Source organism: Ranitomeya imitator, chromosome 5 (assembly GCF_032444005.1).
Source record: "Ranitomeya imitator isolate aRanImi1 chromosome 5, aRanImi1.pri, whole genome shotgun sequence".
In the NCBI taxonomy this organism is placed as follows: Eukaryota; Metazoa; Chordata; class Amphibia; order Anura; family Dendrobatidae; genus Ranitomeya; species Ranitomeya imitator.
This window is the reverse complement of record NC_091286.1, coordinates 318,726,320-318,748,692: the sequence shown is the minus strand read 5'-3', so window position 1 is coordinate 318,748,692 and position 22,373 is coordinate 318,726,320. Positions and strand designations below refer to the sequence as shown.

General features: G+C 44.5%; 1 long non-coding RNA gene across 1 annotated transcript; it reads left to right on the top strand.

The window, feature by feature from the left end:
* Positions 1 to 384: 384 nt before the first annotated feature.
* Positions 385 to 19,881, top strand: LOC138680705 (uncharacterized). The gene is made up of 3 exons (XR_011321740.1): positions 385 to 474; positions 19,024 to 19,138; positions 19,789 to 19,881. It is a non-coding gene; the product is annotated as an uncharacterized lncRNA (long non-coding RNA).
* Positions 19,882 to 22,373: the final 2,492 nt, after the last annotated feature.

The following is a 22,373-nucleotide window of genomic DNA, read 5'->3' as shown; positions in this document are numbered from 1 at the left end:
TCTTAAAAACCCTGCAAATGGTGAACCAAGTCCCTAGAGTTTCATGGATCTGCGTATACACACTCGTACATATTACAATCTATGCCATGTATTTTTGTAGGCCATGTATTCCACTAAAAAATAAAAAAAAATCACAGAAACATGTTTGTTTTTGATCTGAGTCGCATATCAAAATTACCCATACACGTTTACGGGACCGTAAAAATCACAGGCAGCACATATTGTCATCTGTGTGCAATATTTTACTAATGCGATGAGCAGAAGATGCTTTGATATTTATTTATTTTTTTCAGATGAGAAAATCACTGATAAAATTGATGGGAGAAACTGAAACAGACCAAACTCTAATGAAAATTGGATGCAAACAACTGATGATGAAATTCGGACTGCTTTTTTTTGCGTGCTAGAAAAATCACTGACATCTGAATGAGACCTACCAATGATCGAGGAATGAAAAAGAAAGGAAAAAAGTCAGTAAGTATTTACATTGATACTGATATTGGTGAGAAATTGATGAGTTTACATTTTCATTAGATTTATGATTTGCAGAATGTTAAAAAAAAATAAGCAAAGAAGAAAATCAAGGAGATACAAATGAATGAAAGACTGTCGGGGGGTAAAAGTGTGTAACAGTTCTACTCCGATGCCATAGAAGTCTATGGCTGCATGCCAGGAATCTGCAGTGGAATATGTCTAATGAAGGAAGGGAAATGATGACCTGAATACATTGGCTAGCAATGTGTGGAACCCATCTAATTGGCATAAGTCAGTGGTGCAAACGTCTCTTGTTTAATTAGAAAGGGAAGGGTCTGTTAAAGAATAAAACAGGGAGAATTTAAAAATGCTGGCAGACTTTCGTGTGCCGGTAAAATAACTCATTTTAGGGCAATTTGCTTTGCAAGCTGGTCCGCAGCCTCTCAAGGGAGAAGAGAGAAGGAAAAAAAATAAAACAAAAGAGGGCTAAAAATCAGCTCTCTCATATGGTACAACCTCTGTAGAATACGCTTTAGTGTCTTAAATCTGCCCAATCAATATGATTCCTTTCTTTTAAGTTATCACTTCAGAAACACTGTATCACACTAGAAATCGGGAATGCCGTATTGATGATGGGACTCTTGGGGGCTTCTTTAGATTTCAAAAAACTATTTTGCTCAACTATATTGTTTTCTCCTTCCCAGGGAATATGGCTGGCAATTTACAATCCTGAGCTAGTGTACAATGCATACAGTCTACGTGAAGTTCTCCTGCAGTGTTATGATGTAGCCTGCTGCATTAGATCACATTATGTGCTGCGAAGGTTTATGGTTACAGAGTTATTATAGGGATGCAGTTTCATAGAGGTTTGTTTTTCACATCGAGTGCACAGAGCTTTCCCTGTGGTAGTTCTGCTTAGAAAGTATGCAGCGTGAAGCACAAAACATATACAAGGAAATTAAACTTATTGTTGAAAAGGGAGGAGTAAGACCAGAAAATACCCCAAAGTGACACCATTCTAAAAACTGCACCCCTCAAGGCGCTCAAAACCACATTCAAGAAGTTTATTATTATCCCTTCAGGTGCTTGACGAGAACTAAACCAATGCGGAAGGAAAATATTAACAATTTACTTTTTTCAAAAAAAATTTTTCTTTAGACCCAAACTTTTTTATTTTTTGATGCCCCGTATGTGGGGGAAAGCCACTGTTCTGTTTGGGCACATGACAGGGCTCAGAAGGGAGGGAGCACTGTTTGGTCGACACTACAACCTTATTTCTCAGCGCCCTTAACTGCTGCCGTTAAAAGGCGTATCGGCAGTCGTTAAGGGGTTAAGGTGACCATGAATTAAATAGTCTCTTGGGAACAGACACCGTGTGATCAATTCAGATCATAAAAAATATTAAGAATGAAATGTTTGTGTTACTTGCTTTATGACTCCTGTTAGTATGGCTGTGCAATATTTGTCCCTGCAACTTACATAGCATGGAGCATGACAGTTTGTTTTACTTTGTTATGTATTATGTGTGAGGAGAAAATAACTATGCTTCTTAACATTGAAATCGCAACATGAAGAAGGAAAATTATGGAATTGTGGTATTATGGAAATTTCAGTATTGATACACATGTAATGATATAAAAATGGAAACAAAATTTTCAAAACATCTTAATTTATTGTGTATTAAGTACGAGTATCACACTCAGAAATACATGCACTTAAACACATTGCTAAACAATCAATGAGGTAATTAGTGGTGGTTTGAGGAATGTTCTGCCAGGTGAATGCACTTAGGCACACAAATCATCAAGATCTGCTGTTGGCAGCTCTCTGTGCAATTGCTGACAAATGGCAAGCCAGAGGTGCTTGATTGGAGACAAATCTGGAAAGGCTGCAAGGCTTGGTAGATCATTAAGACTGCTTGCAGTAATATGAGCAACATGTACCCTGGCATTATTGAGTTGAAGAAACACTTTGAGACACACTGGAATATTTCGGATAAATGGCAGTACCACTGATTCCATCAAAAATCAATGTAATACTGAGCTGTTGATGTAACTAGAATGAAGACTGTAGAGGTGTAGCTAAAGTATGTTATGTCTCCCCACACTGTAATCTTAGGAGTAAGACATGAATTAACGGCTTTTCAAAGGACAGTGGTGCATAATAAACAGACAGCACTTGCATGGTGTGAGTGCTGTGCATTTTTTTCTCGCACCCATAGACTTGCATTGGTGAGACTCACCCCCGATATACGCGTAAAATCGCAGCATGCTGTCATTTCACGCGCACGTAGAATAAGCCTGAGAAAAAAAAGTTGCTGTGATCTTCCCCATAGATTAACATTGGTCTGAGTGCTATGCAATGTATTCTCGCATAGCACTCATCCGTATTATACGCTAGTGTGACACTAGTCTACCGGTAATATCAGGATGTGTGAAACCGGCCTTATCACAAATGATTTGGATTAGCTAATTGGGCCTCCTGACGGCACCCCAATATTGGTCCTAGTCATTTTTAAGTGGAAATCTGGCTTTCTGATTTGCCACTGAAACACAGTTTTATCACAAATGATTTGGATTAGCTAATCGGCCTCCTCGCTGCACCCTGATATTAAGCCTAATGATTTTTTAATGGAAATCTGACCTTCTGATTTGCCACTGAAACACAGGTTTATCACAAATGATTTGGAGTAGCAAATGGGGCCTCTGGAGACTGCCACACAGTTTTTACACAATCTAGTTAGATGCTGGAAGATCGATTTCACACAGGACAGGATCCTATCTAGCTAACTGACAAGTTTACTTGCACCACTATCAGGAGCAGCTTCTCTGCAATGTGACACTGAGCAAATGACGCCAGCAAAACAATATGTCCGCTTTTTATGGCCTGGGACATGTGACTTCAGCAGCTAATCACAAAAGACCTTGTGCCATGACGTTCTGGATGGTTTCTGCACCCTGATTGGCTGCCGGAATCAACACACATAAAGGTAACGGAAAAAAAGAGCGCGCCACTCCTCCAACCTCTCCACACCCCCTCCCCTCATCAAACACATCACCCTGCCCCCCCACTGATCATATAATACCACCATCCTAGCCAAAGTAATAATAAAAGCATTAGTGGAGACTCTTTGATTTACCGAACTGTGACCAAATTTTACCGACTTTGAGTCAAAATGCTTGTAAAAGCAAATGCAAAACTGAATGCGCTACGTTCGTGCCAAATTTGAAATTGGTGAACATTTTCTGAACACATTTGCTTATCTCTAGTCCCCTTAGGAGTCTTGAGCCCACAATCGATTTTATAGCTGTTGTTGTATACTGCAATACTGCGGTATTGCAGTATACAGTAAAATCATAATTCTCTTATGATGCTTTGCCTGAGCATCACATGATAACCAAAATGGAAATTATGTGACTTTTAGCAGGATCCCACCTGCCTTACTAATCCAGGGGTGCCAATGAGGGCTGAGAATTGCATCATTTGAATCCCTTTTCAGAGATTGATAGTAGTATTATATGGTTAAACTGCAGTGATCCAAGCCAAAGTAACATAGCCAACATCTGTTGAATATGAAACAAGCTCAGATTCTTAGCCAGTTTCATACTTCCCTTCAGGTCCTATGACAAAAACGTACGTCATAGGTAGTGTTGAGCGATACCTTCCGATATCAGAAAGTATTGGTATCGGATTGGTTCGGCCGATATTAAAAAAATATTGGATATCGCCGATACCGATACCCGATACCAATGCAAGTCAATGGGACGAAAATATCGGAATTAAAATAAACCCTTTCTTTCCTTGTAGGTTCATTCTACATGAAGGAAAACAACTAAGAATAATGTAGGATGTATTGGGGGAGGTGGCGGAGACATTAAAGGCATAGAGGTTTAGCCCAATCAAATAGAATAGCATGAATTTTTTTTTTTTAAGACGTTCGGAGTTACAAAGATATTGACTATGTTAAGATTTTTTTTTACTTTGTCAGATATTGATGTTTTACTACTTCCACGCCCTTCACTTTTTTTTTTACTTTTCCCACACTTTCTTCTTCACCATCATCAGCATCTTTGACATCAAATTCTTCTTCACCTTATTCATCTTCTTCTTCATCTTCTACCTATTTTTTTTGTTACATTATTCATATTCTTTTTATTCAACTATTATTCTTCTTCATATTCTACTTCTTCATCATATTCTTATTTCTGACAGGCATTCCTGTAGTTGTTATCTATAAAAGTTTGAAGATTACACCTTCCCTTCTGCCTGTCACAAAAGAGTTACATTTGTCCGCGTTCAGTTTGGCCTGCAGCATCAGGCTTTATCCAGGGGCACCACGAGGAGGAACGGACTCACCCCCATACACTGCTTAGTCTTCTTCTGCTTATAATTTAGATAATATCTTTTGCTCTGATATTAAGTGTTATGCTTAATGTTCTTCTGCTCTTTGTTCTGCAGCCTCTTGTTCTTCTGCTTCTCGGTCTTCCATGTCGTTGTCTCCAGGGTCGTCGTCTCCGGAGTCGTCGTCATCTCAGTGCTTGTCGTCTCTGGTGTCGTCGTCATCTTAGGGGTGGCCTTCCGGGTCGTTGTCTTTAGGGTCTTGAACTTGGAAATGTAGCAGAAGGTACAAGAAGGCTGAGAAAATGCCGAGAACCAGCTGATGGAACTGGAACTCGGATGGCTACCCGAAGGTCCAAGAGCCAATGGAACTACCGAGGACCAGCTGACGTTACTGGAACCCGGTTACTAATCAGGAGGTACCCGTGCCAGAAAGCACTACCAAGGACCACCTGATGTTGGTGGAACTCGGATACCCAGAAGGAGGCACCTAAGCCAAAGGCTCTGCCCAGAACCAGCTGACGGTACTGGTACCAGGATGGGGAGCAGAAGGTACAAGAGCAAAAGATATTGCCGAGAACCAGCTGACGGTACTGGAACCCGGATGGGTAGCCGAAGGTCCAAGAGCCAATGGAACTACCGAGGACCAGCTGACGTTACTGGAACACGGTTACTAAGCAGGAGGTACCCGTGCCTGAAAGCACTACCAAGGACCACCTGACGGTGGAACTCGGATACCCAGAAGGAGGCACCTAAACCAAAGGCTCTGCCCGGAACCAGCTGACGGTACTGGAACCAGGATGGGGAGCAGAAGGTACAAGAGCAAAAGACACTGCCGAGAACCAGCTGACGGTACTGGAACCCGGATGCGTTGGCCACGTTTGCAAGAGCCGATGGCATGACCGAGGACCAGCTGACGGTGCTGGAACCCGGTTACTAAGCAGGAGGTACCCGTGCTTAAAAGCACTACCAAGGACCACCTGACGTTGGCGGAACTCGGATACCCAGAAGGAGGCAGCTAAGCCAAAGGCTCTGCCCGGAACCAGCTGACGGTGCTGGAACCAGGATGTGGACCAGAAGGTCCACAGGAGAAGAGAGAACAGCTAGGCCGCGAGGCTGCCGCAGTTACTGAACACCAACAGTCCTACAGGGGGAGCTTGGCCTACTGGCACTACAGAACCAGCCTTGATTGCCACTTCCTGCAGCCCACATAGGAAGCTCCTAAACTGGAGGCACCATGGAGTTGGCTAACCCGACCGCAACACGACGGGATAACGTATTGGAGTCTAAGTGACCTTGACACTACCCGGAACCAGCTGACGGTGCTGGAACCAGGCTGGGCAGGAGGGACTACCCGTGACAAAGACACTGCCGAGAACCAGCTGACGGTACTGGAACCCGGATGCATTGCTCAAGTGTGCAAGAGCCAATGGCACGACCGAGGACCAGCTGACGGTGCTGGTACCCGGTTACTAAACAGGAGGTACCCGTGCTAAAAAGCACTACTAATGACCGCCTGACATTGGTGGAACTCGGATACCCAGAAGGAGGCACCTAAGCCAAAGGCTCTGCCCGGAACCAGCTGACGGTGCTGGAACCAGGATGTGGACCAGAAGGTCCACAGGAGAAGAGAGAACAGCTAGGCCGCGAGGCTGCCGCAGTTACCGAACACCAACAGTCCTACAGGGGGAGCTTGGCCTACTGGCACTACAGAACCAGCCTTGATTGCCACTTCCTGCAGCCCACATAGGAAGCTCCTAAACTGGAGGCACCATGGAGTTGGCTAACCCGACCGCAACACGACGGGATAACGTATTGGAGTCTAAGTGACCTTGACACTACCCGGAACCAGCTGACGGTGCTGGAACCAGGCTGGGCAGGAGGGACTACCCGTGACAAAGACACTGCCGAGAACCAGCTGACGGTACTGGAACCCGGATGCATTGCTCAAGTGTGCAAGAGCCAATGGCACGACCGAGGACCAGCTGACGGTGCTGGTACCCGGTTACTAAACAGGAGGTACCCGTGCTAAAAAGCACTACTAATGACCGCCTGACATTGGTGGAACTCGGATACCCAGAAGGAGGCACCTAAGCCAAAGGCTCTGCCCGGAACCAGCTGACGGTGCTGGAACCAGGATGTGGACCAGAAGGTCCACAGGAGAAGAGAGAACAGCTAGGCCGCGAGGCTGCCGCAGTTACCGAACACCAACAGTCCTACAGGGGGAGCTTGGCCTACTGGCACTACAGAACCAGCCTTGATTGCCACTTCCTGCAGCCCACATAGGAAGCTCCTAAACTGGAGGCACCATGGAGTTGGCTAACCCGACCGCAACACAACACAACGGGTCAACGTATTGGAGTCTAAGTGACTTTGACACTACCCAGAACCAGCTGACGGTGCTGGAACCAGGCTGGGCAGGAGGGAGTACCCGTGACAAAGACACTGCCGAGAACCAGCTGACAGTACTGGAACCTGGATGCATTGCTCAAGTGTGCAAGAGCCAATAGCACGACCGAGGACCAGCTAACGGTGCTGGAACCCGGTTACTAAGCAAGAGGTACCCATGCTAAAAAGCACTACCAAGGACCGCCTGACGTTGGCGGAACTCGAATACCCAGAAGAAGGCACCTAAGCCAAAGGCTCTGCCCGGAACCAGCTGATGGTGCTGGAACCAGGATGTGGACCAAAAGGTCCACAGTAGAAGAGAGAACAGCTAGGCCGTGAGGCTGCCGCAGTTACCGAACACCAACAGTCCTACAGGGGGAGCTTGGCCTACTGGCACTACAGAACCAGCCTTGATTGCCACTTCCCGCAGCCTGCATAGGAAACTCCTAAACTGGAGGCACCATGGAGTTGGCTAACCTGACTGCAACACGACGGGACAACGTATAGGCGTGTAAGTGACCTTGACACTACCCAGAACCAGCTGACGGTGCTGGAAACAGGATGTGGACCTATTCAAGATTGTCTTCCTAGAGCCCCAACTAGCGGTGTTGGAGCAAAGGGTCAGCAGGGGGAGCAGAGTGTAGGCCGAAGCCTGCACTGGTGGCAGGTTTGTGTCTGCGTTGCGGTTGCAGGACACGTTGCCAGCTACACAGCAGGGGAACAGCTGGCGTTGCTGAACCCCAATGACACATTGGCGGATGTTTTGCTCTGTGCAGCTAGCACTTCCGGGCACCAACTGGCGGTGTTAGAGCCCAGGGTCAGCAGGAGGAGGAGAGGAGCAGAGTGTAGGCCGAAGCCTGCACTGGTGGCAGCTTTAGGTCTGTTGTGCCAGCGTGGCTTGTGCTGGACACGTTGCCGACTACACAGCAGGGGAACAGCTGGCGTTGCTGAACCCCACTGACACATTGGCGGGTGATTTTCTCTGTGCAGCCAGCACTTCCAGGCACCAACTGGCGGTGTTAGAGCCCAGGGTCTGCAGGAGGAGAAGAGTGTAGGCTGAAGCCTAATTGAACCAATTTCAAAGGTAACCTTTAACCCACCCTCAGGTGTTACAAACTAGAAGAGCCACACCTTGTGCAGCAGAATTACTGCACAAGTAAAAGGTTGCTCTTTACATTTTGCTCCTTGCACACGCTGAATGAAACACGTATACAAGTTAGGCCCTTATACAGTCAATCTGTCTTGGAGGCGTGACTTGCCTTCTTAATGAGATGCAGCACAGCTGTCCAAAAATCCCACCTTGGTGCTGGGCGCAGCCTCCTGAGCGTCGTTATTTGCTGTACAGGAGTCTGCGCTCTTGTGTTATCCCTTGGCCATGCGCTGTTAGCGCTGCCCGTCTTCTGACCTCATTTCATGTCGGCCGGTGCGGTTAGCGATGCCCATGAATCCCAGCCCCGCAGTGTCTTTTCATAAATTCACACTGCGGGGCTGGGATTCATGGCCTTGTGCAGTAAATATGTTCGCCTCTCACTCATGTCTTTACACCTGCTTCAGACTGGGCGGCCTCCGCTGATCCCTTATCGCATGCCACGTCCATGAGGCCGCACAGTCTGAAGAAGGCAGAAGGAGATGAGTGAAGACAGGCAAAGATATGCACTTCTCATGCCCATCAATCACACCCTTGCAGTCAAAATAAATAAGACACCGAGGGGCGTTGTGTCGGGCAGGGCGAACACACAGGCGCAGCCAGCCAACCAATGAGGTCAGAAGATGGGCAGTGCTACCAAGGGGGTTGCTGCGTGTCATTAAAAAGGAAAGTCACACCTCCGGGACGGTTTCATGGTCTCAGGGGACACATTTTTTACGTGTTGAGTTCGACGTGTGCAAGGAGAAAAAGTGAGCCACCTTGTACAAATGCAGCATTACTGCTGTATAAGGTGGCTGTTATACATACAAACGCCTGGGGGGGCAGGGTCCCTTTAATTTCAGTTCAGGTGTCTGCGTGGCATTTGCAGGACCCGATGTCGGCTACACAGCAGGGGAACAGCTGGCGTTGCTGAACCCCAATGACACATTGGCTGGTGTTTTTCTCTGTGCAGCTAGCACTTCCGGGCACCAACTGGCGGTGTTAGAGCCCAGGGTCAGCAGGAGGAGGAGAGGAGCAGAGTGTAGGCCGAAGCCGGCACTGGTGGCAGTTTTAGGTCTGTTGTGTCTGCGTGGTGTTTGCAGGACACGTTGCCGGCTACACAGCAGGGGAACAGCTGGCGTTGCTGAACCCCACTGACACATTGGCGGGTGTTTTTCCCTGTGCAGCTAGCACTTCCGGGCACCAACTGGTGGTGTTAGAGCCCAGGGTCTGCAGGAGGAGCAGAGTGTAGGCCGAAGCCTGCACTGGAGCAAGTTGAAAGGGAACCTTTAACCCCCCCCAGGCGTTTGTTGCTGAAAGAGCCATCCTGTACAGCACTAATGATGCAAAAGCAAAAGGTGGCTCTTTTAATTTTGCTCCTTGCAAACGCTGAACTAGACACTCATGTAATGTGTCACCTCAAACCGTAAAGCCGTCCCGGAGGTGGGATTTTCCTTTGTAATGTGACGCAGCACAGCCGTTATTCCTACCCCCTTGGTGCCGTGCGACGCCTCCTCAGCATTGTTTGAATGTGTCCCGGAGCCTGCGCTGTAATGTTATCCCTTGGCTATGCACACTTAGCGCTGCCCGTCTTCTGACATCATTTGGTGTTGGGCTGGCTACGCCTGTGCATCCACGCTGCCCGAGATCCCACCTCGCAGTGTCGTCTAATGTAATCCCATGGCGTCACGGCCGTGGCATGCTATTTGGGATCAGCTGACGCCGCACAGTCTGAAGAGGCCGGAATGAGGGGAGTGAGAGGCGAGGATATGCACTGCGCATGCCCATGGATCCCAGGCCCGCAGTGGGATTACATTAGACGACACTGCGAGGTGGGATCTCGGGTAGCGTGGGCGCACAGGCGCAGCCAGCCCAACACCAAATGATACATTTCATTTCAGTGTGCTGCCTTACTTACTTAACAACACCAAATGATGTCAGAAGACGAGCAGCGCAAACTGTACATGGCCAAGAGATAACATGGTGTACACCCAATAATCAGGCATGTTGAGAATGTGGTCGATGTGGCAGTCGTTTCTCAGGCACTGCAGCATGAAATCAACCATGTGCTGCAGACTGCCAACTGGCCAAGAAACGCTGTCCCCTGCTTGAGACGTTATCTCTGCCCGCTCTTTATCACCCCACCCTTGCTGTACACACTGACTACTGGACAATTGTGTAACTTCCTCCTCTGGACGGAGGTCTTCCTCCTCCATTGACTCCTCCTCATCCTCCTCAAATTGTGTCCCCTGCCTACGCCTTCGTGAGAAACCACGTGGCGCTGACTGTCCAGAAGCTGATTGAAATGGTGAATCCTCATACTCCACCTCTTCCCCAACATCATCCCTTAGCGCTTGCAGTGTTTGTTGAAGCAGGCAGATAAGGGGGACAGTCATGCTGACTAGTGCATCATCTGCACTCGCCATCCACGTGGAATAATCGAAGGGATGCAAAACCTGGCAGACGTCCTTCATAGAGGCCCACTCTGTGGTTGTGAAGTCTGAACGGCGCGTATTGCGACTTCTTTGCGCCTGAGGCAGTTGGTACTCCATTACTGCTTGCTGCTGCTCACACAACTGCTCCAACATATGTACCGTGGAATTCCACCTGGTAGGTAGGTCACATATGATGCAATGTTCCGGAAGGCGGAATCGGTGCTGCAGAGCTGCAATGCGCGATCTTGCCGTGCTGGAACGCCGCAAGTGAGCACACTCTAGGCGGACCTTGTGCAGCAGTGCATCAAGATCCGGATAGTCCCTCAGAAAACTCTGCACAACCAAATTGAGCACATGTGCCAGACATGGGATGTGAGTGAGGTTGCCAAGGGCCAAAGCTGCCGCCAGATTTCGGCCATTGTCACACACTACCATGCCTGGCTGGAGATTCGCTGGCACAAACCACACATCACTCTCCTGCTTGATGGCATTCCAGAGCTCCTGCGCTGTGTGGCTTCGATTCCCCAAAGAAACTAATTTCAAGATGGCCTGTTGACGTTTGGCCACGGCTGTGCTCATATCGGTCGTAACAGGTAAACGTTCACGGGTCCATGTGGAGGTGGACTGTGACAGCTCCTGCAGCGATGATTCTGAGGAACTTGTGTATGAGGAGAAGTCAATGCGTACAGACTGGATTCCTGCAATCCTTGGAGTGGGCAGGACACGTCCTGCGCCACTTGCACGATCTGTACCCGGCTCAACAACATTAACCCAATGGGCAGTGAGAGAAAGGTATCGCCCCTGTCATGTTGACTGGTCCACGCATCGGTGGTGAGGTGGACCTTGCTACTGACGGCGTTCAGTAGCGCATGTTTTATGGGCCCCTCCACATGCTTGTGCAGGGCAGGGATAGCTTGCCTGCTGAAATAAAAGTGGCTGGGCACATTGTACTGTGGGACTGCCAATGCCATCAAGTCACGGAAGCTGTCAGTCTCCACCAGCCTGAATGAGAGCATTTCTAGTGACAGAAGTTTGGCAATGCCTGCATTCAGAGCCTGTGCTCGGGGGTGGTTTGCCGAGAATGGCCGCCTTTTCTCCCATGCCTTTTCTACTGATGGCTGTTGACTGGGCTGGGAGTGTGAGGATGACTGGGAACGTGGTGCTGTGGGTGGAATTACAGTGGGTCTCTGGACAACAGTGCCAGAGGTTCTTCCATGGCGATCCTGGGAGGAAGCCGAACAAGCTGTGTGTGAGCTGGAGGAAGAGGCAACACAAGCTGAAGAGGTGGTAGCTGCCGCTGTTGGTTGGCCTAGGTCTTCAGTGTGTTTTTGTAACTCCACCGCGTGCCTGTTCCGCACGTTTCCACATATTTGTGGTATTGAGGTTGCTGACACTTTTCCCTCTTTTGACTTTCTGATTACACAGCTTGCATTTGACAAAGCAAATGTCATCTGCAACTGTGTCAAAAAAGGACCAGGCACTGCAAGTCTTGGGAGCGCCCTTTTTGGCTTTTGGAAGAGACAAGCTCCTAACGGGTGCCAAAGTGGAGGCTACAGGCTCCGCAGTCTTCCCCCTCCCTCTCCCTCTTTGGCCCGTTCGGGGAATTTCTTCCTCAGAGCTGCTCCCACCACCTTCCTGTACCTCACGCCACGATGGGTCAAGGACCTCATCATCTCCACTACCCTCTGCCACCAACTGCTCCCCCTGGGTCGTCTCGGCAGCACAGTACGCACCAGAAAGCGGTACCTGAGTCTCATCATCAGATGCGTACTGCGCTGTGGTAACCGGAGGCACTGGCCCACCTGCCTCTTCAGAGTCAGAGAGACAAAGTTGTTGGGCATCACTGCACACTGCCTCTCCTTCCATTTCTCCAATGCTGCTTGGCTGGCCCCCTGTTTCCAAGCTAAGAGATTCAGAGAACAGCAGTAGAGACGGCTCCTGTCCTGGGCTCTATGACTGCCTGGCCAATTTGGCAGGTGGTGAAGAGACAGATGGCTGCTCTCCAGTGCTCTGTGCCTGAGAGGATGTGGCACTAATTGAAGTCGATGCGTTAGCTGCCATCCATCCGACAACAGCTTCAATTTGATCTTCATGCAGCAGCGGTGTACGGCGCTCTCCTACAAAGCTGCGCATGAAGGACTGTTCCCTGCTGAAACTGGGTGATGATGAGTCACCGGTGCCCGCAGCAGGCACAGAATCACCACGTCCTCTCCCTGCTCCACGCCCATGCCCACGTGCCTTACTCCCTGCCCTCTTCATCTTGGTTGACAGATAAAGATAAGCAGAAAAGTACTAAAGGCTTAGTGTGCTTATTCCTGAAAAGCTCCTCCTAACAGGTATAAGAAACACTAATATTCTAAAGTGTGGACTAGACTTTATTATGAGCTAATGTGGCCTACACAACTGTAAAGTGGTGTGTTTGGTGAACTTCACTTTTTTTTGGGGGGGGGGGGGCAGATCTGCCTGCAGAGCGAGTTTCACTCACACGGAGACCGTGCAGACAGCCATAAACGGTGCTACAAGGCCCAAAAAACCTCCTCTATGTTATCCAATGTAGTGTTTTTCCACTATTTTGCTGGATACGGGTGGAAAGCCACTAATAGGAAATTTTTAAAAAAATGTGCACCAGGATGCACTATATTAGCAAAAAAGGACAATGTATTTTACGGTATGAGTCAGTAACGCACCCTGAGCTGAATACAACCGGCTGTGGCTGCACACAGACTACAGGGCGAGCTGCACTCACACGAAGACCATGCAGGCAGCCGTAAACGGCGCTGGAAGGCCCAAAATACCTCTTCCATGTTATCCTATGTAGTGTTTTTCCACAATTTTGCTGGATACGGGTGGAAAGCCACTAATAGGAAATTTTTTAAAAAATGTGCAGCAGGCTGCACTATTAGCAAAAAAGGACAATGTATTTTACGGTATGAGGCAGTGATGCACCCTGAGCTGAATACAACCGGCTGTGGCTGCACACAGACTACAGGGCGAGCTGCACTCACACGGAGACCGTGCAGACAGCCGTAAACAGCGCTGCAAGGCCCAAAAACCCTCCTCTATGTTATCCTATGTAGTGTTTTTCCACAATTTATACAAACAACTAAGGGCGCTGCACAAAGGGTTACGCTAGAATTTCTCCCTTGCTGCAAATAAAAGGACACAACTACCAAAAAGTGTCCAAGGTAAAATGTAAAAAACACAAAAACTAAAATATATATATATTTGCGCTAGGGAACCCCAAAAGCTGAGAAACAATTAGTAACAAAACTATTAGTAACAAAACTATATACCCAAGATGGTATAACTCATAACATGTACCGAAAAGATTACCTATTTGGCATAATTTTTCCTTCATCCATACAATCTACACAATGTGACAGGCGTCCACGTGTGTGCTGCACTTTCCCGAATAGCAGTGACTCTCCAAAAACAAGTGAGGAAAAGGGTGTGAAAAACTGTCCCGGCCGGTGTCAGTCACCCCCTACCTCACAGGCGATCTTCCTGGATCTTCAGCGGTGGGACCGCACTTACTCGGGCGAATACCCGGCGATAATCCCAGATCTTCAGCTGCAAAAAGCCGCGCTTCTGTAAACAAGTTTGCCGGCGAGGTGCAGAGAAGCTGCAGGACCTCGCGTGACGTCACATGCACGTGATGATACACGTGATGATATATAATTAAAATGGCTAAATCCACTGTCAGAAACTTTTCCTGGAATGAAACAAGTCTCCAGAATCATGTACAGTGAGAAGATATGCCACTTCCCTTCATGTGTGGGAAGATGTGCTCTCAGTGGAACTTCTGATCTAATAATGAAGATACCGTATCAAGAGTGCTGAGGTAAGAAAAGCCTGCTCACACTGCTCCTCATTTTATCTGATATCTGATTTAACACCGGACATATGAAGAGAGCTGAGGTAAAAAGAGGCTGCTCAGATTATTGTCCATTTTGTCTATCTGATCTAAAACTGGAGATACCAAACATGCTGAGGTAAGAAGTTACTTATGATTCTTTCCATCATGCCCATCTGATCTAATACTCGTGATATGAAGGATGCTAAAATAAGAAGTGAAGGTCAAGATAAGGTCTGGAAGACTAATCATAGGATTGCTAGAGAGGCACATCAGAACCCCTGCTTGACCATAAAAATCCTTCACAAAGATTTAGCAGACTCTGGAGATGTGGTTCATTATTCTACTATTCAGAGACTTAAACCCAAAAAAGAATAGGAGCAACAAGAACCTATCAAATAACTTACAAAGTAAGACTCAAGCAGACAACTAAATATGAACTAAAAAAAGGAACCACTTGAAAAAATATGTCAAAATAAATAACTGAATCCAAAAACCATAATATACAAATATAAATAATTTTATTTGAGACACCAATCCAAACTAACACAAAGACATGATAAAAAACATAAACGACAAATTAAAAACCAGAGGGAGCAGAGCACCACCCGTAATCTGAATAATTCATTCAGCTGACGAAGCAACGTGTGAAACACGCGTTGGAGTGCGGAGCAGCAGTAGCACCACGTGGGAAATGAATCCTGGTTAGTATATGGAGATTTCTCTTCTGACTATGTGCTGGTTACCGACCTATTAGGGAATATTATAGGTGATTTCACTATGTGCACTTTATTTATGTACCTGGAGGTTATACAGTGGGGCAAAAAAGTATTTAGTCAGTCAGCATAGTGCAAGTTCCACCACTTAAAAAGATGAGAGGCGTCTGTAATTTACATCATAGGTAGACCTCATATGGGAGACAAACTGAGAAAAAAAAAATCCAGAAAATCACATTGTCTGTTTTTTTAACATTTTATTTGCATATTATGGTGGAAAATAAGTATTTGGTCAGAAACAAAATTTCATCTCAATACTTTGTAATATATCCTTTGTTGGCAATGACAGAGGTCAAACGTTTTCTGTAAGTCTTCACAAGGTTGCCACACACTGTTGTTGGTATGTTGGCCCATTCCTCCATGCAGATCTCTTCTAGAGCAGTGATGTTTTTGGCTTTTCGCTTGGCAACACGGACTTTCAACTCCCTCCAAAGGTTTTCTATAGGTTTGAGATCTGGAGACTGGCTAGGCCACTCCAGGACCCTGAAATGCTTCTTACGAAGCCACTCCTTCGTTGCCCTGGCGGTGTGCTTTGGATCATTGTCATGTTGAAAGACCCAGCCACGTTTCATCTTCAATGCCCTTGCTGATGGAAGGAGGTTTGCACTCAAAATCTCACGATACATGGCCCCATTTATTCTTTTATGTACCCGGATAAGTCGTCCTGGCCCCTTTGCAGAGAAACAGCCCCAAAGCATGATGTTTCCACCACCATGCTTTACAGTAGGTATGGTGTTTGATGGATGCAACTCAGTATTCTTTTTCCTCCAAACACGACAATTTGTGTTTCTACCAAACAGTTCCAGTTTGGTTTCATCAGACCATAGGACATTCTCCCAAAACTCCTCTGGATCATCCAAATGCTCTCTAGCAAACTTCAGACGGGCCCGGACATGTACTGGCTTAAGCAGTGGCACACGTCTGGCACTGCAGGATCTGAATCCATGGTGGCGTAGTGTGTTACTTATGGTAGGCCTTGTTACATTGGTTCCAGCTCTCTGCAGTTCATTCACTAGGTCCCCCCGCGTGGTTCTGGGATTTTTGCTCACCGTTCCTGTGATCATTCTGACCCCACGGGGTGGGATTTTGCGTGGAGCCCCAGATCGAGGGAGATTATCAGTGGTCTTGTATGTCTTCCATTTTCTAATTATTGCTCCCACTGTTGATTTCCTCACTCCAAGCTGGTTGGCTATTGCAGATTCAGTCTTCCCAGCCTGGTGCAGGGCTACAATTTTGTTTCTGGTGTCCTTTGACAGCTCTTTGGTCTTCACCATAGTGGAGTTTGGAGTCAGACTGTTTGAGGGTGTGCACAGGTGTCTTTTTATACTGATAACAAGTTGAAACAGGTGCCATTACTACAGGTAATGAGTGGAGGAAAGAGGAGACTCTTAAAGAAGAAGTTACAGGTCTGTGAGAGCCAGAAATCTTGATTGTTTGTATCTGACCAAATACTTATTTTCCACCATAATATGCAAATAAAATGTTAAAAAAAACAGACAATGTGATTTTCTGGATTTTTTTTTCTCAGTTTGTCTCCCATAGTTGAGGTCTACCTATGATGTAAATTAGAGACGCCTCTCATCTTTTTAAGTGGTGGAACTTGCACTATTGCTGGCTGACTAAATACTTTTTTGCCCCACTGTATATACCCTGTTATTTATGCACTTTATGTAATATTACCTGGATTGGATTGAATACTTATAAGCACTTTATCTAGCTATTTATTTTCATGAAATTTAGTATATATTTCCCTTTATATGGAAGTTGAAATTGTATGGTATAAAGTATTTTCTTGATGAATTATTCAGATTACGGGTGGTGCTCTGCTCCCTCTGGTTTTTAATTTGTCGTTTATGTTTTTTATCATGTCTTTGTGTTAGTTTGGATTGGTGTCTCAAATAAAATTATTTATATTTGTATATTATGGTTTTTGGATTCAGTTATTTATTTTGACATATTTTTTCAAGTGGTTCCTTTTTTTAGTTACTATTAAGAGACACCTGCACAAATATGGCATTCATGGATTAGTCATCAGAAGAAAACCTCTCCTGCGTTCTCACTATAAAATTCAGGATCAGAAGTATGCAAGGGAAAATCTAAACAAACCTGATACATTTTGGAAACAAGTCCAGTGGACCAATGAGGTAAAAATAGAACTCTTTGGTCAAAATGATCAAAGGTATGTGTGGAGAGAAAAAAAGGCCACATAATTTCAGGAAAAGAACATCTTTCCAACCAATAAGCATGGGGGTGGGTCAATCATGCTTTGGGATTGTGTTTCAGCCCATGTCAAGGGGAACATTTCACGGGTAGAGAGAAGAATGGAATCAATGAAATTTATATAAATTCTTGAAGCAAAAATAACATTATCTGTAAACAAAAAACTAAAGTTGAAAAGAGGATGGCTTCTACAAATGGATAATGATCCTAAACACATGTCAAAATCCACAATAGACTACCTCAAAATGTTCAAACTGAAGGTTTTACAATGACACTCACAATACCCTGATCTGAACATTATGGAAAATCTGTGGCAAGACCTCAAAATAGCTATGCATGTAAGACAATCAAGGAATCTCACTTCACAGAACTGGAAGAATTCTCCAAGGAAGAATGGATGAAAATCCCTCAAACAAGAATTGAAAGACTCTTGGCTGGCTACAAAAAGTATTTACAAGTTGTTCTACTTGCAAAAAGGGGTGTTATTAGGCACTAACCATGCAGGGTGCCCAAACTTTTACATTTACCTATTTTCCATATTTTTTTAAAATGTAAACCACGACTATTTATTTTTTGCCTAAAATAAGGAAATGTGTCATCTTTAACTTTAGCCCTTTTAGAGATCATGTCATCTTCAACTTGCCTAATTGTTCACAATAACAGTAATTTTGACCAGGGTGTCCTCAGGTGCTGAGGTAAGAATAAGCTGCTCCCGCTGCTGTCCATCATGTTTATCTGATCTAATACTGAAGGTACCACTGGTACTGAGGTAAGAAGAGGCTTCTCACACTGCTATCCATCCTGTCTCATTGATCTAATACTAGAGATACCAGTAGTACTGAGGTAAGAAGAGGCTGCTCACACTGCTGTCCACCCGTACTTTTTGATCTAATACTGGAGACACCAAGGGTACTGAGGTAAGAAGAGGCTGCTCACACTGCTGTCCACCCGTACTTTTTGATCTAATACTGGAGACACCAAGGGTACTGAGGTAAGAAGAGGCTGCTCACACTGCTGTCCACCCGTACTTTTTGATCTAATACTGGAGACACCAAGGGTACTGAGGTAAGAAGAGGCTGCTCACACTGCTGTCCACCCGTACGTTTTGATCTAATACTGGAGACACCAAGGGTACTGAGGTAAGAAGAGGCTGCTCACACTGCTGCCTTCCCTGTCTCTCTGATCTAGTACTGGAAATACATAGGGCACTGAGGTAAGAAGAGGTTGATTACACTACTATCCATCATGTTTCTATTATGCAATATAGAAGATACCATGGAGCTGAAATAAGAGTCCACTAATTCTGCTGTCTACCCCGTCTTTCTGATCTAATACTACAAATTTAATATTTAATGGCATTTAGGGATGTAATTATGACATTTCCTTAACTTATTTATTTTTCTCTATTGTCAGACAACCTCTTTAAATCATAAACATTTACTGTATACATTTACCTATGACGTCAGCCTTGTAGCCAAACAACAGAGATGGAGGCAGTTGCAGAGAGTCATTTCTGGACCTGGGGAGGGTAAGTGATACTCAGCTTCTTTTTTATGGCTATTTCAGTGATTTTTTATCTACACTCATGCTGACGTATCAGGGTCATTTAGCGGAAGCATACTGTTTTTAAATCACAGTTTTAGCTTTATACTGTTTTCTTGCAACACTTAAAGTGTAATTGACTTGAAGCTCCTGCATTTGACCATTGTTTTGCATTCTCACGAACATTGCATGCAGCCAGGGTCTACGGGGAGGCTCTTATTTAAAGTTTTCATGTTTTGACTAACTGATGTGTGGAGATTTGCCAGGTGAATGGGTTAGGTTAATTGAGGCTGTGGATCGAGAACTCTCATATCTATTTAACTGTATGGAGGAATTTAGATGAAGAAATTTAATGTGTAAAAAATAATCAATTCCTTGTATTATTTTATTGCATGTATTAAGTACACTGTACATTACAACAGAAGTCCATATTAATATTTTTGTTCTAATTTTACATGCAAACAGACAATGTTATATAACAAAAATTGTGGTCTCAAAACATATTTGTGTCCGCTGTTGTTTTATATGTAAATTACACAATTAATCTGCCAAAATGCAACACACAGGAACTAAATTTGGAGGTCTTCTCCTATGTACAATACACCAATGTAAGAAATATGTGTGTTTCTTTTGCAGACTTGATTGACATGTGCCATTCACGAAGAAAGTAGAGATTATAGAGACACAAAATTTGACGACAAGGAAAATGTGGAAGAAAATAGTTTTACCCAGGACATTGAGCCTATTATATTTCCATCTTGAAATGATACAGGATTACTAAGGTAAAACCATTTAGGGTCAAGAACTTTTTAGGAGGCCATCAAAATAACATCACCTAAGATATTAGGGCTGAATTGTATCATATTTTTTACACTGTAGTACAGACATATAATACTTTTTCTATCTCCCCTTTCAATGTTACATTGTTTGTTCAATTCTATACTCCTGACAATGGTACAAAGTAAAAAAACTATCATATTGGGACTTGATAGAAAGAAAATAATTTCCAGTTCATGAAATGAGCTCTGTACTACAAATTGAAAAAAAAAAATAAAAATAAGAAGATTCACATATATGTATCTAGAAATTTTAATTGCAACTACGTCAAACTTCTAGGAGAAACATAAGGAAATAATGGTCTGTTGCTCCACAATAGTATTCATCTGAGTCAGACTGACCAATCAGAGTAGATGTGAGAAAAGGGCAGCCCATGGACCGAGACAGCCAAAGGATTGAAACAAGCGGCCCACAGGCCATACCATGCGGTCACCATGCCTCGCCCGTATCCATTGTAATTTCACCACTACATTTATCCTCAGGATAATGATAGTGGAGAAAACAATGGTGGAGGATACAGCCACTGGCTTCTCGTTCAGAGTGTGTGACTGAGACCGCAGAAGCGATTACATCACTACATAGCGTCTGTTGTACGGAACAGTTTTTTTAGATGTGTGAATATTTGTGGGCTCATACTGCATATAGGGGCTATCAAGGAACCTACTATATATATAACCTGAAAAAAACGGAGGAAAATTGAGTATAAAGGGTTAAGATGAAAATACTTTATTTATAAATCCATAAAGTGACATACAATACAAGAATGTTAAAAAGGGAAAAAGGATGTATGGATGATCCCGGGTACCATCAACCCCCCATTAATACAGAAAATTTCTAGGTAACAGAAAGTCAGCTCTCCATATGATATACACATACAATGACCAAGTGGTCTACATAGACATAATAAGTTCACTGGAGCAGCGCTTATTATTTTAAATTTATTTTTGTATCACTATATGTTGACAGCTGTAACATTTAAAAAAAAAAATTTGCCAAAAGAGCCATATGAGGGCTTGTTTTTTTGTGGGACGATTTGATGTTTTCATTGATGCCATCTATTTGCATATGACTTTGATCAGTTTTTATTCAATTTCTGTCACTATGATAAAAAATTAAATTTGTGACATGTTTTTCATTCATCTATGTACAATGTTCACCATATAAATGACATGACAATTTTATAGTTCAGGTTGTTCAGGATACAGTGATACCAATTATGTGTACATTTTTGTTTATACGCAAAAGCTGTGTTTTTAGTCGTTGAAACACGGGGTGGTACTGAAAGAAGTACCCCAGCCTGACGAGAGCACCCACTGACCCCGATACTCCGTAACAGTCGTGAAGCAGCATTTTGGGATTTTTTTGCGCTTTTTTTGTACTCTTTTTACAAATTTTCTGTAACTGTTTTTCATTTTTTTTCTTTAGGACATGAATATTTTTCAGCTTGATCAGTCTTTCACTGATGCACTCTGTAAAACCCTGATGGCACGGTCTAACAGACCACCTTGCCCTGAGGTTATCAGATGACCTCGGGTTCTGACCACAACTTTTGGCACCCATGGTTGAGGGGCATTAATAGGGTTACAGAGCAGAACTGTTTGGGACTGATCCCACAGGGTGTCTTATACAGCTGACACCAATGGCATTTTTGCCCGTTGGGGAGCGCTATGGAATTAATTCTCAGAACCATGAAAAAGTGACCCTGAGTATTAAAGACCCTTATTTAATGCCGTATGAACGGTGATTAAGCGGTTATTCTGCTAATATTTCTTTCTAAATATTTATATGAAATATTTGATATCTATCATAGTTGCTATGATAAATTGATTTTATGGTATCACAATGCTGTTGCGATGACAGGACACGTACTTCTCAGTCACAGATGCACACCTGAGGCAATCTTTCACTTTTATTACAGAAAGTCTATTTTTAGGATTATTTTGCCATATAGAATGCAAATTTTTTGTGCAGATTTCAGCCACTGATTTCAGTAGCTTACATTTTTCACACGCAGGTTTCTGAGTAAATAGTTTGCACCCTTTAGCTGAAAGCAAGTTATTATTGATTTTTTTTGCCACATGATAACATTATTTATTACAATGTTGCCTTGCAAAAATTTCTAATTGAAATTACAGAACGCAGTAGGTAACTCTCCATATTTTTCATAACCCGAAACATTTATGACACAAATATAACACAATGAAGATAAACCGTATAACATAAGCAATGATCTCAAATGTCCCCCCCTCCCCATTCTGCTCTCGTAATTCCATGTCATCCTTAAAGTAATCATTTTTAGATTTCTCTTCATTAAGCCTTTAAGATGCCAATTTTCCATGAATGAAGATGGAATATATCTCTGGTAGGGACGAATAAATCTTAGA